A 16,056-nucleotide genomic window follows, 5' to 3' on the forward strand; every position below is an offset into this window, starting at 1 on the left:
AGGGCTTTTCCAGCCCAGTCCCTTCAGCAATTCTGTGATTACCTGGAGCGGTTACGGAAGCACTGCGAGCACCCTCAGCACTGCACGGCAAGCAACGTGAGGAGGTTGGTGACAACGCGCTGTTGGGAATTCGGTGCGGGGTAAACATACAACTAAAACTGAGCTTTGACTAGTTTTGTAGCGCTGGGGCGTGTTTAGCAACACCCGTGGAACCCCCGGTCTCTGGAGCAACTTCCCGGCCCCCTCAGCCCTCAGCGCTGGGCCTGTTCCGGCGCCGCCCGGCAGAGGGCGCCGCGCGCGCCGCTCCCGCGCGGGGCCGGGCGGGGGCCGGGCCGCGCCTCCTCCATCTTCGCTCCGCCCGCGGCCCCTCCGCGCCGCGGGGCCGAGCGGGGACTGCGCGCCCGTCCCGCCCCGCTCGCCCGCGGCGCCGGCTCCGCAGACCTCCCGCCGCAGCGCGCCGCGCCGGGCTCCATGCCGCGCTCCGGGATGCCAGGAGGTGCGGCCGCCCCGCTGCCGGGGGAGAGGGTGGGTCCGGGGGCTCGGCTCCGCGGGCGGGGGTGCGGGTGCGTGGATGGACGGACGGACCCGCCGGGTCGCGCCGCGCCGCGCGGGAGAAGTTGCCGCGGGTTTGGGAGCGCTCCGGCCGGGATTCCCGTCTCGCTGCTGGTGGCATCCCCCGCGCTGGTCCGGCTGCTCCGAGCGCCCCGGCTGTGGGAGCAGCGGGCAGGGCGCGGAGCCGGCACCCCGTGAGACCGGGGAAGTTGGGATGGGCGCGGGCACCGCGGGGCTCGGTGCGGGCACCGCCGCAACTCCGCTGCGCCGGGCAGCGCGGAAAGTAGCGCGGCTGCCGCGGGCAGCGCGATCGCGGCTGGCTCCGGGCTCTCTGTGGCGCAGGTTGGCTTCCAAACCCCGACTTTTTCACCTGCCCACACACCCCTGGTCGCAGCATCGCAATGTGTTTGGGCTGTCTTTTTCCCTCCGTCGGTTCTTCAATCAGTGTTTTTAAACAAGGCACGCTTATACGCTCCTTCATTAACCATTCATTACTTTGAACGTTCGTTCTTAATTTGTGCTCGTCCTTGTATTTATTTTGCGTATTATTGTTTATTCAAGGTCAAACCGTATAGAGTTGGGACTTTATTTATGTGAAGATATGATGAGGAGTCTGTAATGCTGTTCCTTTCCTCCTCCTCCTCTCCCTCCCACTCCTGTGCCTGCCTGAGCGTTTCTGTAGAAGGCTTTTAAAAGAATAGATGAGGGTCATAAAAAAGTACTTGCTGACCACTGCCTCCAGTTTTTTTGTATAATGGAAATATATTGGTGAATTCCTCTAATGAAAACAGAGAGTCAACTTAAAGAATTGATTGCCTGAGGATGTAATTTTTGGAACAAGTTGTACAGGGAATGTCTTTTGTGTGTGCAGGTGAGTGGCATAATCTACCTGTTAGAATTGGGTACCACTGAAAGTACCTGTGAGAGGATGTGATGGCAGAGAGCTGCTGTTTGTGCCTTGTGTCACTCAGGTGCCTTGCATGGCTGTTCAACTTGCTTGGTGAAATCTTCAAACTTTAAGGAAACTGAAAGAAGTAGCGAGCTGTGAAAAGATTCCAGTGGAGTTTAGGTAATGGCATGCCAGAGGTGAGAGAGATGGCGTTAAAGTGAGGTGCTGGAGTCCGGGGGTGCTTCCCAAGGAAGGCAGATAGGGCTGGGTCGGGATGTGCGAGGTGTGCGGGCTCCGCTCGTTCTCGGCTGGTCCCGGGGGCTGAGACCAGCTCAGAATGCACAACTTTGTGTCTTCGCGGGGGCAGGCTCGAGGTGTTAAGTGCTGAATTTCCGAGGATGCAAGCAGGGGGATGCTGTGCCTGCCTGTACCTTACATAGTGCCGAGCTGGTTTCAGAGCATTGTGCAAGTTGCTGCTTTTACTGCTGCGAACATCAGCAAGGAGAGCATGACCCCGCTGTGAGACGGTTTTGCTGCTTGCTTTGGTGGGACTGCATAAAGTTTCCATTGTTAATTATTACAAAAATTATTGAGACACTGTTCTCAGCAGTCTTTTCTGCAGCACAAGGAAAGAGCAGGAGATTGTACACTCTGCTTTTTTGTCTTGGTTCTCTGAGGGGAAGCTGCGTCTAGTCGTCTTCCTACATGGAAACAGAGGATTCTTTTTTAAATCACAGCGTTGAAAAGCATTTTGTGAAGAATCAGAAGTAAACATCATTCATTAGTCAACTTCCTCTTCTGCTTTGCCTCGATGGTGTTTCAAAGATCCCATTTCACTGTGGTAATGGAAGACCAAAAGAGCTGTTAAGCTCCATCTGCATGCATTAGGGTAGGTGGTTGATTTGTACCCTGGGGCCATATTATCTGCTATTTCATTACTTCTGGATCAGTAATGATATTCAGGAAAACGGTGTTTGTGGTGGCTGCTTTCTAGGGATGCCTGCTCACTAGAAAGCCTCGCCGATAAGATCGCGCCGCGTGTTTGCTGACGTGCTGCGCTGGCAGAGGCGCCCGGGCTCTGCCTTCAGTGGCACACAACTTCTGGGCTTTCTGAGAGAAATGGGGATTCCCGGGCTCTCCTTGCTCCTTAATAGAATTTTTTTGTTTTTACCTAACCATGTGTCTTGCACGCCCTCAGATGAGCTGAGCTCTTGTGTGTGTTTAGGCGCTTTCTCCTTTAGTGTTTGGGCACATCAGCAACTGCTCCAGTGACTGGGAGCAGAGGAGAGAAGCCTGGGCTGGGGCAGGAGAAATGTCCCAGATGCTGCAGGTAGCCTGTGCCAAGCTCAGTGCTGAACAATAGCACAAAGGTAGCCATGTAAGAGTGGTTCTGGGCAGTGGAAAACCCAGGTGGTGATTGTACTTGGGAAGCTTTTGCCTGTCTGTTGGTAGGTGAGCAGCGGGGTTGTGGTGGAAGATGTGCTGTGATGTGAATAGTTTCATCCAGGTGTCCAAGGCAACTAAGCTTGTCTGGCTTTGTAGGCTGTAAGCAAAGAGTGGGATAAGAAAATACCAAAAAATAAATTACCCTGAGTTGACAGTGCTTCACTGACACCACAAGTACCTGTGTCTGCTGTGCTTCCTTGCCCTGCACTGCTGCTGGCATCCCTGTGCCTTAACTGGAGTGGGTTATGAAAGCTGAGCAACAGGGATGCTGTTTCAGATTAAAGAGGTGATGGAAATGCCCCCAGGCTGTTGTTCAGGGAGGTAAGTTTTTTATTCCCCATTAGGGGTTTATGCTGGGCTTTAAAGGGTTATGCTCACTGCTGTGGATGGGGGAAAGCAGAGACCTCTCTGCTTGAGCCACCTGACACAGAGCAGCTTTGGGGAACTTCTCCAGGCATTTTGTAGGTGAGGGAAGCTGACCCAATGGACTGCCTCAAAGTGCGTTCAAAAACTGTCTGGCTTGTCAGTTCTCAGGAACTTTATTGAATTTTGGGGGGCTTGTTCCAGTATGGTGAGACGAAAGCATTGTTTCCACAAGACAGAGCTGCTCTGTGGTTTGTTAAGGTAATAGAAAACGAAAATTTATCTGGTTCTGGCAGCAGTTCACAGGCTCTGGTGCTGCTGAGGATGGGGAGTCCTGCTGGGGCTGCCGAGGGGTGAGAGCTTGTGTGTTTTCCCTCTAAACCAGAGAAGCTGAGAAGCTGTGGATGGGCTGTCATGCCTTGTTATAAGTGAGTTTTATGATACAATGGCATCAGACTTCATGGCCAAGCTCTATGCAGTTATGGTGTGTTTCTCTGTGTGTTCTAAGTCCTCCCACACTGTTGAGTTTTTGCCCACACATCATCGCTTCAGTTCTTTACCTGAACTTTGAGAATATTGATTTTTTTTTTAATTTTTTTTTTTTTTACTGAGATTGCATTCCAGCTTTTCTGTTATTTGCCCCAGTATCATGTAATGGAAACTAAGTGTGAAGGTGGGGTGTGAAATGGGGATTTGATTGCCAGGGGACCCCAGGATGGAGCTGAGGGGTGCTGAACTCTGCTGGGATCCTTCTGGAAGCTGGGCATCCCATCTCATCCAGAGCTGCCTCTGGGGTGGTGAAGTGGGTGCTGTGGGAGGAGAAACAGATAAAGCACCACAGGCAAAAGAAGTACACTGTTTATTTGAAGAAAAAAGGAAAACCCAGGAGTTTGTGGCAGAGGATGAGAGCCGCGTGGGTCGTTTGGAGCCAGGAGCTCTGCAGGGAAGGCAGGTTTCTGTGCTTGCTCTGTGAGGCTGCAGAGACCCAGCCTCTGAGTCACTGCTGACCTGTCCCACCTCACTCCTGTGTCTAAGCACAAGTGCCCACTGTCTGCAGTCTGGTTTGGAACAAGAGAGCAGAAAAACACTGTGCTTTGGACTGGCAAGCTTATCAAGAACATGCTGGTAATGCTCTTTCTGCTTTGAATGCTTCCTTATTGAGTCATCTTCAGACATTCTTTTGTACTTCTGCTGTATTTAGTTAAAACACTTGAGTATTAAAGACATGCTGCATCATTTTTGGTTGGAAATGCTTTTAGTTGTGCTTCTTTTCCATTGTGGTTTTTGTTTGTTAAGCTTTTGTTCTGATTGAAACAAAATCTTCTGCAAATTTTTTTTATAGAAAAGCATCTTAGTTTTTCTTTTCAGTCCCATCTAACTAATTCTCATATTTGTGTCTGAAAGTAAGGTAACTTCTTTAAGAGGGGATTGTTTTTTTTTCCCTACACCACCTGTACTGACAGAACAGGCAGCTGTTTTGAGAAAGTGCATGGAATGGGTAAGAAAAGAGGCTCAAGGGCCACCAAAAAGTGAACAAAAAGCTGTGTTGGTGATGCAGGGCCTGAATGTGTGTGTGGTGTGTGGTGTCCATGCGTGTCCCAGGCAGGTGAGGAGGGAATCCCACACAAGATGAGCTGCTGGCTGACCCCTGTGGTGGCTCCCTTGGTTGATAAAGGCAGAATGTGCAAACCCATTTACAGTGCAATGAGGTATCTCATTGTAACCTGAAAAGATAGAAGCAGGAGAGAGGGAAAAGGGTTTTACAGATGGAATGAAGATTTAAAGGTACTTAAAAACTACGAGAAAATGGAGAAATAGTCACTTTCCTGACTCAGTTGCTTAAACAGAAAATGTTTGTGCAGGAAAGGGGTATTCTCCTAGGGAATAGTGGATATTTTTGAAAGGTTGATGTAGGATAACTCAATGTGGCAAACTTTTGATCCCAGCCTTGTTAGGAGCAAGGGGGATTCCTTATGTGTCTTGAGGCTGCCAGGAATGGACAGAAAGACACAATGTGCCATTTGGCTCTGTCAGACTGGCACAGCCTTCCAAAAGAAAGATAAATGAAACAATCTTTTCACTCGTTAGATATATTTGTGGCTGTTTCTGATCCATCTCCCCCAATAACCTGTAATTCACGTTGGCATTGTTTCAGCACATGGTGACAGCAGTGGGGAATTCTGTCTGCTGTGTGTTCAACAGGGATTTGTTGAACAGGAGAGGATGAGTTGCCACAGCACCTTGTGGGATATATAAGTGTGTGTGTATATATAAATATATGTATAAATGTAATTTTTTTGTCCATGTATGACAGGACAAAAAATTTTTTTGTAATTTTTTTGTCCATGTATGACTGATACTGAGTCTTTAGATAGATACTTAAGCAAAGATAAAAACATCTATTTTAACTGAATTGCTGAGTTTTCATTGCAAAATTGATGTCAGCAGATAGCAGAGAACAGAGCAGAGAGCCTGAGGGCACTGCAGTGTGGGGGACATGACTCCTGGGCATTAACATATTCCTTTTAAAACACTTCTGAGAGCTCTAGGCTGCAAATATTTATGATTCTGTAATTGATTTCAGGTATCTGTAGTAAATAGGATATACACCTTTGGTAAAGGAGGAAGCAGCAATCTCTGTGATTGCCATTTTCTCCAGCAATGGTGCAGTTTATGGAGCATTAATTTTTAGTGAGTGGTATTTATTCAGGAAAGAAAACTTAGGTGGTGGGAGGCTGGAGGCTTCACAGTCATGGCAAACTTTATTTTACAAAGCCGTCCTAACAGAAACATGCAATGGAATTTCTTCTTGTGCCCTTTTTTTTTTTTTTTTTTTTTTAAATCTGTGTGTGTTTTGTTTTCCTATTAAAAAAATACCTATGTGAAATATTTTGAAATAGTCAAAAAGATCACCTGTCCTGTGTGGGAATATATATTGAATTAAATGACTGTTAATAAACCAGAGATTACATCAGCTGTAATGGGTGGAGGAGCAGCCTGAGGATGTGGCACAATCCCACTGTTGATGAATGGGATTAAAACTGGCATTTATGGGTGAGGGAGACTCTCCACAGGGATGGAGTCTGTTCTGTGCCTGGCTTTTTGTCTCTAGGGGCTTGGAACAGAGCTCTCTCCCAGAGCCTTCCTGAAGCTCAGCACACATGATTTGTATTCTCCCAGAGAGTAATTTGTCAGGAGATGAACAGCAATATGCTCAGTGTTTGCTGCAATGGGAAAGACAAGTCCAGCTAAAGACTTATTTCTTGGAGTAAAGTAATTTTTAAACTTTCCGTCATAAAAAAAAGTCATAAATACCCCTGCCTGGCCTAGATTTTTTTCCATCTCAAGTACTTTGGTGGCAAATTCAGGTGTGCAGGAAATGAAGCAGCCCAGAGCTTCCAGCTGGGGAGGACACAAGGTTTGTCCCATGGCTCATGAGAGGTCACTGGCTCAGCAGTCAGATGATTTGGGAACTTGGAAAATTTGTCTAGACGTTGCAATGTATTTTTAAGTAAAACTTTGATGCAAAATGGAAATTGAAACAAAATAAGCAAAAGGTTAATTTTCCCTGAAACAAAGCCATAATTTTTCTGTAATAAAACTTGGCTGACTAAATGAAAGCTTTAGTGTTGATTTCTAGCAGAGGCGAAAACAAAATAAGCATTCAGTTCTAGTTCAGTTTTTTTCTTTTGGGAAGGGAGGTGTGGGGTGTGTTGCACTTCTTTTTTCCCTTTTTCTAATTTTTTTTTCATTAACAGAGGAGCCAAATCGTGTCTGGCTCTCTGAACACTGAGGATTTCTGCCTTCCTGTTGCTTCTTTGGGGCAGAGCTGGGAATGATTCTTCTTCAGTACCTGTGTAAATTAGGTTTTATGCCCAGATTGGATGGGGCTCTGAGCAACCTGATCAAGGGGAAGGGTTCCCTGCCTGTGTCAGGGAGTTGGAGTGGGATGATATTAATATCCCTTCCAACCCAAACCATTCCATGTTTCTGTGGTTCTATTGAAATTTGGTGCTGGGGCCAGCGAAAAGGGATGTGTGAGTGGCAACCAAGAGAAGATGGCAGCTTGGAGTGGAGCTGTGATGTGATGGGAAGGAGTTTTGGGGTGTGCCAGTGGGAACAAGAGAGGCAGGTGAGTGAGCAGGTGTTCAGGAATGGATTTAGGCTGTAAATGTGTTCAGAAAGCAAGGGGCTTGAAGCCTCTGATTGGCAGGGAGGGAAGAAAAGACATGAAAAGGAGACATGATGCAACTTCGATTTTAGTTATCTGCAGCAAAAAAAGGATGTTTTGTGCCATTTTGACTTGAAGGAAATAGGAAGCAGAAAGGAGAGGTTTAATGAGCAACAGGATGGAGACATGAGGTTTAATGAGCAACAGACATGATGGAGGCTTGTCAGTATTTGTTTTTTCCCTTAAAATCTGTAAAACCCTATTCCCATCCTTCAAAAAGCCTCTATATATTTAGGAACATCAATGGTATTATATCATGTCAAATTCATTTGTTATATCTGCTTCTATCATGTCTAATTTTGGCAGGAATTATAACACTAATTACATTTACTGTCAAGCTGATTGCCCCTTCCCTGTGCAGCTCTAGCTGAGCCTGTCTTGCTCTCTGTTTAAATAGGTATAACTTTTTTTCCCTGGCTATTTGGAAGAGTCTTGGCTGTGGAATACCCTTTCTCTTGGTCTAGAGAAATATCGGCTTGTCAGTCTTCCAGATGAGCTGTAATGACTTTCTTATCAGGGAAGGCTTAAAGCAGAAAGGTATTGATGGACTAGAGTTATCAGATTTCCTTTTTTTTTTAATTTAATTTGAGAGAGGGATTGGGATGGACAGGAGATATATATATATATATATCTTTTGGAATATGTGTATGAGGTATTTGCCACCTTGTAAAAGACCACCATATGTTAATTACTCTAATTACTCTTTGAAAACAAAATGCAAGATGCTTTATAGGGCAGTTTTGGACATGAGATGTTCTTGACTTTCCAGGGCATCAAATCAGCCTCTGTGTTTGACTGCTGAAAATACAGATTAGATGAAGACAGTGAGTAGTAGATACATTATTTTGATTCTGGGATGCTCCTTATGAATATTTCTGAAAGAAGCAACAGGGCAGCTGAGTAAGAAGCTGTGGGGAAAAAATGGGAGGCAGGAATGTTGAGTGGGGAGTGATGTTAGCAGGAATAAAGAAAATGGAACTTGGCACTGTGGCTTCACTGAAAATAATCATAGCACTAGGCATCCTCCTGCAGAGGATGATGAGGGGGGATGCAGCATGGGATGCAGAACTTCTGTGGAAGCATTTTTAAAGTGTTTTGCCAAAGTACCTCTGGAAGGCAGAACCTGAACTGCAGTAGTATAGAAGGGCAGTTTGGGAAGCATCTGATCCTGCAGAGGAGCACATTTGGAAGTGAAAAATTTGGGAATTACTTTTCCAAAATGAGCCCCAAATGAGGTTAGGATTAATGCCTGTCTGCCTTTAGGAAGATACAAATAGTTACTATTTTCTGCTAAAGTTGAAAAGAAAAATCCGAATAACTCTACTGGGAGTGAGAGTTAAAGGTCAGAAACTCTGAATAGCAGCATTAATTGCTCCCTTTAAAGGATATAAAGGATCAGAGTCTTTCAGGGCTTGCCTAAGGAGAAGAGCAGTATTAATGTCAGTAAAGGATGATGCAGCAAGACTCAAAAAGGGGAGGGGGGGGAGGTTTTTTCGTTTGTTACTCCAAAATAAGATGAACCTACGATTTACTTGGGTGTAACTTCTGAAGTATTGCAGTGTTGCTTCAGTTGTGTGTTGTGTTTAATACTTTTTATTCCATTGAGCAGCATCAAAGTGCAAGAAATATGACCAGCAGGATTAGATGTTGCAGTGCACACAGGATTGCCTTGGCCCATCAGTGCAGTGAACTTATTTCCTTATTTTTTAAAGATTTAAACTCTTTGTTGAGATTGTTATCACAGCCTTTCAGCAGATGATGCCACACTTGATTTCCCACCTTTGTAATCTTCAGGTTTGACCCAGTCTTTGCAAGTTGTGTTCCATTCTCTTAGGTGGTGTTTTAGTGTTACTGAGTCTAATTAAGGAATATGGGGTGCCTCAGAAAAAATGAATTATCTTATGCATACTCCTACTGTTGCTGACCTCTTATCAATAGTTCAGGCTATGTGGGAAAAATGTAAATATTGAGGGAATCAGTGATATATGATAGAACTTGCTGTTGAAATGGATTATGCATTTTTAACACGGTGATAATTTTTAAGGAGCCTGGGTTTCTACAGGTGCCTGTGAGATTCTGTATAATGATAATGAGGCTGTTTCTGCTTTCCTAATCTCACTCATATATTCAGAAGATTACTTGCTTTTTCATGCCAGGAAGGGTTTGGAAATCAGAACTTCTCAGTGCTGAAGAAACAAATAAAAAGCTTTGTTTTATCTATGGTTAGATTTGCAAAGGAGTCCTTGTTGTAAAAGCACTTTGCTAAAAATGTTGCTAGGTTTTTCTTACTCATATTCTTTGCATCCCTTGCTACATCCTTTAGGAAAAGCCCTGTTTTCTCTAGGGAATGAAGAGAGTTGAGGGAAAATTATCTTAATTTTCAAACAAGAATGCTTTTAAAGTATTTACATTTGTTTAACTTCATAGCCATGGGTGGCAGATTTCTTTTGCTTCTCTTGATTTCATATATGCTTCTTGATGATCTGTTGAAAAAGATTCAGATTTGGCTTTTTCAGTCAAAATAAGAAAAAGTATTTGCCTGCTGACTATTTTTTTGTTTAACTTCTAGGAGCTTGCCTTCGCTGGGATAGATTTTAGATTTTGTAAGCAAATCCTGTTGGACTATGCAATGATGTGTTTGGATTAAGTTTCCTTCCTATTGCACATTCTACAGGAAAATGCATTTTCTGTTAGTCTGGTAGATGGTTGTATAGGATAGATTTTGATTGCTTCTGAAACAGCAGAAGTCTCCTAGGCAATTCTGTTAAATCCCAGGTAGTTCAAGGGAGGAGAGGGAAAGGAGTTCACCTCCTCCCTTTTTCCTGAGGCTGGGCTCAGGTGGAATGTGTGTGAAGATAAGAAACTTCTGATGCTCAGGATCTGGCATGGAATGTGGTAAGTAAAACATAAGGTTGCATACAAAAGATGGTTAAAAAGTTGTATCCAATAGTTCCAGCTCTTTGAATATACTTTGAGTACTTTAAATATACTTTTAGTATATTAGTACTTTGAATATACTTTTAGAGTTCTTGATTTTTGCATTTTTCTCTCTAGTTTTTGGAGTTCTCTAAGGATGGTGTGAGCTTGGCTGTTGGATCAAATAACAATGAAGAAGGGAAACAAGCTTAAACTCAACTTTAATTACTTGAAGTATTTAATTATAGTAAGTGTATTAAAAAAAGTTCAGTTGATATTTGCAGATCCAAGAGTTACATGCTTAGGCTGGACAGTGCAGACATCAGGCAGGTGTTCAAGGTCTGGTGTTCTCCCTGTAGACTGGATTTTTGTGCTGACAATGTTTGCAGTTATGCATTGTTGAAAATACTTGCGTTTTCTGTGGATTCAAATACCTGAAAACAAATGGTTGCAGGTTGAAATATTGGCAGCCTGGCAGGGTATTTAAGCTTGCACTGTAGATTACTGTTATATTTGTTTACTATCTGGGGATGCTGCTTGCAGAGCTAAAAACCCTCTGAGCTGATCATTATCAAGCTTGTAAAGGGAGTAGCAAAGAGGAGTGTCAAATTCCGTCTGACATATGAATAAGGGATTTTGGAAGTGAACTTATCTAAAACCTCAAAAAATAATACAGTAACTAATGCCTGACCTTTTAATTAAAAGTTCACTACTTTTTTCTCAGGAGTTAGTTCTGTCAAGATACTTTTGCAGCGCAATGCTCTTGGTGGCAGAGCTTTTTGTATTCTCCTGGACGGATGGATGATTAATGATCTCACCACTGCCTTCTGGATCACCTTGTAAGAGGTCTCCTTCATCAATCTGGCAAGGGGATTGTATGGCAGTTTGCACCCTAATTACAGTCCCCAGCTGGGGATGTGCTGCTTAACAGATTACTTGCAGCAGAACTGGAGTCAGTGCAGATATGGATGGCCACGGAGTTGTTTGATGCCGGGCTTCTAAAATTAGATTTCCTTCTGGAAAAAAACACCCACTTCATATAAGCAGTGCAGCAGATAAAAGTGTTTAGCTGGAATTAACTCTGTAACTTAAAGGTTTAATAATAACAGCGCTTCTGTGTTTCCCTGTTTTCATTGTTTCCCTTCCCTTCTCTTGCGGTCTGATAGACCAGGGCAGTATTGCAAGCCAGAAATTTTATTACTAGTGGAAACATTAAGGTATTCCACAGGGCAAAACAAAAGTGATTCAAAAGGTGCTTTTACAGATAATAAGTTTTAGCATTGAGCAGTTTACCCAGAAGGCAACAGATTATTTCTAGTGGTCTGTCATTATTGTTGGCCTTTTTTTCTGGCTCATTTGTGGTGTAATGCTGCTGCTCAATTAAGATGTATTTCGCTGAGAACCATGAATGACAATGTCCACCAAGCATATTGCTAAGCATATACATCCCTGCCTGCTGCTCAGGCTGACAACTCTGAGTGTGTTGCTGAGAAACAGCTCATTTAAGGACTAAGGCAAGGAGGAAAACTTGCACGGGATCCAGCCAAACACTAAGCCAAAGTGCCCATTTGATGTTTGAAAATGGCAAGATTTTAGGCTTGGGAAGGATGTAATTGCCAAATGATTTTCCAGGTATGTATCAGTGTTTTAGGAGTCAATATTGCCAAAACAGATAACATTGTGAACATCGTGACAATGGGAAAAAAATCTAAAAAGGGTTTTTTTTTTTAATGATAGGAATTTATTTTCATGGTCTCGGCGTCTGGGCACTGGCAGCTTCTCACTGGGTGATATGTATTGGAAGGATAAAGGCAGTGGAGAGGGGTACCAGTAGACTAAGGATGGAGGTGGAATATTAACTATTTGTGCTTCTATCCTGAAGAATATGAGGATTGAAGAGATGGATATTTGTTTAGGACAAACCTTCAGTAGTGCAGTGGCTGCTGTGAGGATATGGGAGTGAATGTTTGACATCATCTAACCTGAAAGAGGAAAAGAAGTCTTTACTACTTGGTGAAAAATTAGATGACTGTAGCTGGCCTGTGTTTTAATGCTGTGTAATGGCAGCGAGTCTGGGCAGTCTTCTCCCTGTCTGGGAGCTTGACTCTTGGAGTATGGGAAGGAGCTGATAAGTGTGTGTCAAGCAGGAGTTTACCACTGTGTTATCCTAGGTTTGGAAGAAAATCTCTGAAGTTTTTACTCCTAGAGATTAGTTATGCTGTATTTACTCTTTCTAGGTTTCCCTCCCCATGAGAAGTGGAGGAGTTGAAGTATTGTCTGGGAATCACATGCTGTAGAGTTGCTGTATTGTCTGGAAATCACATACTTTTCACTTTATGGTGAAAACACTTGCAAGAGATGGTTTGGAAGGCTCTGGTTTCTGTGCCACAGGTTTGCCCTAGGTTGAGACCCAGAGCTTTCCCTGTTTTGCTTCCCTCTTGCTCCTTTGACTCCCACCACAAGTGAACAGTCCTTCAGTGCTCCATCCTCCCAGCTCAAAACTCAAGGCTGGCTCTTCAGCTTCTTTTATTGTCTTGTTAAAAAAGCAGATGCAGTGTTTCCTCCCTATCAGTCTATTAGATGGGGGAGCAGCACACTTTGGTGTTCTTGTGAGCTTCATCACTCTTCTGTTTGCAGAAGCAATTGGAAGGAAATGATCCAGGTCGTCGTTATTACTCATATTTTGTTTTTTTCCAGTTCTGCAGCTTCAGCTCCTTATTTGAGCTGCGTTGGCACGTCATGAAGCTCCACATTTCGGTCTGTAGTCGTGCATATTAATAGCCCAGAGCTGCACAGCCTCTCCCTGATCTTGGTTTTCCATGGTGGCTCTCTCAGGTTTTCTTCCAGGACAAATACATTGTAGGTACTCGAGAGGAAAACATTTTCTCCTAAATTATTTTAGCAAATGGAAACCCTCTTTTACTCTGGCTGAAGACTTTGTCTTGGCTGTAAGCCTGAGAGATTTAAACATTTGCAGTTCCTTTTATTGTTCAAACCTGTGCAGCATATTTTAAGTGAGCGAGCAGTCTGTCAAGTTACTAGAAATCATTACTTTGCCAGAGAGTTATCGAATGGATGTGAAAACAGGTGTTTGTCAGATTTTTACCTTCTGGCCTGAATATTTGTGATGTTTGGGAACTTTTATCTGCAGTCAGCCATTGTGCTTTGGGGAGGAGAAGGCTTAATTCAGATTATCTGAGCAATCAGGGAGCAGAGATGCGGGTCTGTGATTCATAATTGAAATTTAGCCTTTAGATTAACTTCATTAGTATGCTGTTGAACAAGGACAGGGTGTTAATAAATGAAAAAATCCTTCTGGGTTTAAGCACCAAGAGCCTCAATAGGGCTTTGCAGTTCATGAGAATTTTTATTTTTGCTGTGACAGCATTATTTTTGATTTGCCCATGCTCTTTTTGTCTTTATTCCTCAAAATTTTACAGAGATAAAGAGAGAAAAGTTTTATCTGATGTGATATTAAACCCAAAATTCTTCTTGTAAAGCCATGTTCATAAGCCCCTCTGAGATCAAGAGAAGGAACATTAAAAGATAGACTTCAGTTTCCTTTCTAACTGATGATTTAGAGTAATGAGTGAAACTTGACTGATGTTCTTAAAAGACATGAAACTTTCTGAGGAACTAGAAACTATGGAATCTCCAGTCATTATCTTATAAATGTTTATAAAATGTTTATTCTACTGAGATGACAAATACTGATTTCTGATTACTTTGTAAATTTTTGATTTTGAATTTAATTAAAGGACTTTTCCAACCTAAATGGTTCTGTGCATATCTCACAGTAGTCCATGGGCCATCAGCATAGAAGGAAGTATTCAGACTTCTCCAAGCAGAATTTTCTTGCATGAAATGAAGGTTAATGTAGTTGAGTTTTAAATGACTCTACTGTAATGGAGGAAGTTATAATTGGCTTTATTTGTAAGAGGTTTTCTGCATTTTTATGTAATGTTTTTTATGCTTTTCACGGTTTTATGAAAGATTTTGATAGATTCTCATTCACATTCATCAGTTGTAGAGCAGTACTAAGAAAGTAGGTTCACAAAAAAAAAAAAAAAAAAAAAAAAAAAAAAAAAGAAAAAGAAAAAGCAACCAGTTACCAGAATGGAAAAGAAGATATTAGGGATTTTTGGTTCCTTCCCATCTTCACAGTTGCTCTTGATCTGCCTAAAACCTGTAGCAGAATATTTTGAGTTGTCTGTACATTCTCTCTTTGGCGGAGAGTCATGCACTTGATGTAATCCTCTGTGCTTTGAGGTGCTGAGGCATCTGCTTCTGCAGGCAAGGATTATGGATGTGGCTTTTCTTCCTGCATTCAGCCTTGAGGGAAACACAGATTGCTGAACAACAGAGCAGATTGGTGTCTGCTGCTTGAAAGGCTGGGAGCCGAGTTTGAACTCCTGCATGGAGCCTGTGCGGGCCTGCAGGGTTTGGGAAGCTTTGGGAGTTGCTGCAGCTGAGGGTCTGGGATAAGGGCAGCTTGGAAAACAGGAGTGAAGAGGAGAGCAGAAAGTCTGTATTATAATGAATAATATGTGGACTCCTTCAGTATTTCCTTCAGTGCTAGGAAAAGCACAGATGCTGATCTCACATACAGCACTGGGCTATGTTGCATTTTTCCACAGGGCTTGGCACGGGGGAACACATGCTTAAAAAGTTCTAGAAAGTTGTGACTGAGAAAACATAGCTGGTGTGGGGCAGCTTAAGATATATGGAGTCTAATATCTTCCATTGTTTATCCCTGTGGAAGATGAGTCCTAGCCAGCAGACATAGCTCACATCCCGAAATTTCTTAATTCTCACAAAAAGCTGCTGGGAAACCTTGACTTGAGATACACTGCTGGACTGCAGTGGGGGAAAATGGCACTGTCAGTGGTTTCCAACTTACTACAACCACTCTGTAGGAGAAGTGAAATGATCCAGGCCCAAAAATATAAATTAAAAATAATTTTAAATGTGCTTCCTGCTTTTTTTAATAATATTTGCTATGTCTTTGAGCAGTGCCCAGAGTATAACATATTTTGCTCACTTTTAGGTAGAGAAGCCTGATCTGTAAGAGTTTCCATTTTTCTAAGAGAAAATGATGCAGAGGGAAAGAAGAAAGAGAGAAAAGGGAGTAAATTGGAGAACTATGGACTTTAGATAACATTCAGCTATAGTTCAATAGTACAAAGTTTGAATGATGAACTACCTGCTTGAAGACCAAAAGAAAAACTCGATCTCCCCATAATCATTAACATTACACCTGATAGATCTGTGAGAGCAAGCAGTGAAGATACTTAAATAAGGGATGATGATGACTTTGATTCACTTAGTGAAGTGGGGTTTCCACTGGGAAGATAGTGTGAGAGAAATACATGACATGTCTAAAGAGATTGGGAAAAAAAATATTTGCTTTTCAGGGCACCACTGTTGATGTTTCATTTTGACAAGATGCTGTAAATAAAGTCCCTGGAGATGCTCAAGAGTCGAATATGCTTTTCAGTATTTTGTTTTCTATAATTGAGAGCATTTCTGGTTGCCAGCATTTTTTTATTCATCTTTATCCTTCAGTTGGGTGGAATCCCCTGACCTTGGCAGCACCAGCAGGGGAATGTGTTTAGCCTTTGCACACTCTTGGAAAACTTGGGTGTGAGCAAGGGCAACC

At 43.1% G+C, this 16,056-nt stretch overlaps 1 protein-coding gene across 2 annotated transcripts in view; it reads left to right on the plus strand.

Moving 5' to 3' along the window:
• The first annotated feature begins 408 nt into the window (after window positions 1-408).
• Window positions 409-16,056, plus strand: part of THSD7B (thrombospondin type 1 domain containing 7B) — a 298,829-nt gene continuing 283,181 nt past the window's right edge. Inside the window, exon 1 of one of the 2 annotated variants that reach the window (XM_058027753.1) lies at window positions 409-496. The gene's annotated coding sequence lies outside the window, so the exon portion shown is untranslated. Of the gene's footprint in view, window positions 526-16,056 lie in introns of both variants that reach the window. The other variant, XM_058027754.1, reaches the window with a different exon arrangement.

This window comes from Melospiza georgiana, chromosome 7, assembly GCF_028018845.1.
Source record: "Melospiza georgiana isolate bMelGeo1 chromosome 7, bMelGeo1.pri, whole genome shotgun sequence".
Taxonomy (NCBI): Eukaryota; Metazoa; Chordata; class Aves; order Passeriformes; family Passerellidae; genus Melospiza; species Melospiza georgiana.